Source organism: Penaeus vannamei, chromosome 3 (genome assembly GCF_042767895.1).
Source record: "Penaeus vannamei isolate JL-2024 chromosome 3, ASM4276789v1, whole genome shotgun sequence".
Classification (NCBI taxonomy): domain Eukaryota; kingdom Metazoa; phylum Arthropoda; class Malacostraca; order Decapoda; family Penaeidae; genus Penaeus; species Penaeus vannamei.
This window is the reverse complement of record NC_091551.1, coordinates 32033694-32036193: the sequence shown is the minus strand read 5'-3', so window position 1 is coordinate 32036193 and position 2500 is coordinate 32033694.

Sequence of the window (2500 nt, the reverse complement as noted above, 5' to 3'; positions counted from 1 at the left end):
TTCAGGCCATCCACCTACAGATGACACTGCAGGTGAAGGATAGGCTTGACAAGACCTTATATAGTTGCATCCATCTACCTTCCTCCACATAATCTCAACGTTGATGATTTGGAATATATACTTGGACAGTTGCTTCATCCATTGATATTGAGAGATTTCAATAGCTGGCGTCATCTATGAGGAGACACTTTAGGCAACCTTCAAGGAAGAGCCTTGGTGTCATTGACAGTTTTATAGAACAGTGACACCTACACACTTCCAAATTCAAACTGGGATATTCTCCAATGTTGACATGTCATCTGGTTCACCTGGTGCACAATTGGATTTCACTTAGCAGGTCATGGAAGACTTTTATGGAAGCAATAAATTTCCAATACTTTTGGAGGAGGTGAACGATATTCCAGCCAATGGGATGCAGAGATGGCGACATGAACATGCAGACTGAAATCCTTTTAGATCAACTGCAGGAATCTGTAAATATCTTCCAGTGTATTCAAGATGCTGTTGATCCTTTCAAATCACAAATTCACCTTATAGCAAAGCATTAATTAAAAAAAGTGGACAGTACTGTCGCCCTCTGGTACTGTGATAATCTGATGAATGCTGTCAGAGACTGCTATACATAATTCCTTTGCACAGCAATGTTACATGTCAACATGTCTTATTTGACATCATAAAGGCTTACGATACAGCCTCATGAGTATGGGATACTCATGAGACTGTATGGAGGAGCATTACCTACCTTCATACAAAGATTCCTTGCTGATAGGAAGTTTAGAGTGAGTGTGGGAAACAGCAAGTGAGTGTACTAAGTGTGATCCTGTTGGTTGATTCCAAGTGCTGTCTTGTGTAGTCTTTATATGGATGGACATTGGACAGCTCAGGAGGAAGCTTATATATAAGGATGTGCAAGGACACATGCAGACTCCAGTAAATCCGGTTGTGCAGTGGGCAACATACTATGGGTTCAAATTCTCTGTAAGACCATGGCTATGTATTTCCACAAAAGAAGAAGGTTCCATCCTTCCTTCTATTTAGGAGCAAACGCATTGCAGTTTATCCAAGAGGTGAAGTACTTGGACCTAATTTTCGACTTGAGGCTTATGCGGGTGCCTCACATCAAACAGTTAGAGATGAAGGCACTTTGTGTTTTGCGGGTTCTTTCTCATCTGTCTTGGGGTGCAGACCACACAATGCTTTTGCGGCTTTATTGAGCACTTATTCATAGCAAACTTGACTGCAGATGAGAGGCTTATTCATCCCACTGTTCTCTGGATTTTGGACCTGGTTCCTAATGAAACTCTCAGAACCTTTACAGGGGCTTTCAGGTCTTCTTTGGAGTCTGTGTATGCAGTGAATGGAGAACCACCTCTTGAGGACTGCCGATCGTTAGGTTAGGTAGAAGGAGGAATCTTGTGGAAGATCTTAATTTGAATTTCTCTTAGGTTCTATCTGTTGGAACTCCCCAGTTCCTCCCATGGACCAATCTAGCTGAGGTGGATTTGGACGGAACAGGGAAGGAGGAGAGTTTTAGAGATTTTTTCAACACAATTCTAAGTACCAAGGATCGGATGTATTATATACAGATGGTTCGAAATCTGAAAATGGTGTGGGTTTTGCAGCAGTGACCAGGATGAAGACTGCAGCTGGTAGTCTTTCTTCAGCAGCCTTGATCTTCACTGCAGTTACATGCCATCCATGCAGCAGTCAAACTGACTTGAGATCATATGAATCACTCTGTTGTAATATATTGCGCTCTCGTAGTAGTTTGCAAGCGATCAAGAGCATAAACATCACATCCAGTGGCAAGGGAGGTTTAAGATTGGCTGATAACACGTAAGAAGATAACTGTGTTGGATGCCTGCGCATAGCGATATCCATAGGAATGAGCGAGTTGATCAGAGGGCATAGGCAGCTGCTACTCAGCCTTGTGATGCTCGTTTCCCTTTTCCTCATACCGACTTGAAGCCAAGCATCAGAAATTGGAGGGAGGGAGTTATGGAGGCATACCTCTAGAAACATACTGCGAGAGATTATAGATGACCTTGGCAGTTGGATAACCAGAGTCTATCCAAACCGACAAGTAGTTGTGTTAACAAGGTGGCCAACATTCTCAGACCAAAGAAGTGTACACTTGCGTTCTCCATATACACTGAAAATTGTATTTGCGGAGGATTATGACAATGAAGGTCTTATTAGTTTCTTAATATTTGAAACAGAATTTAGTCATGCATAAAATCTATGCATTAATTATATTTTTAAAGCATAATGGTTATGCTTATATTGTTAAAATGATCTTTGTTACTTATTTTTAAATGAGACTATTTGTTGATAGATTTTATAAATCTTTGAAATATTAATTAAAATATTCTAATCCCACAAGGTATTCGCCATTGATGACCTTAGCTACTGACGTGGCAGAGAATTCAAATACTCAGTCCATCTGCTTTTAAGGGTGTGGCGGCCTGACACTTTACTGGTCATATGTTGGCGCTCTGCT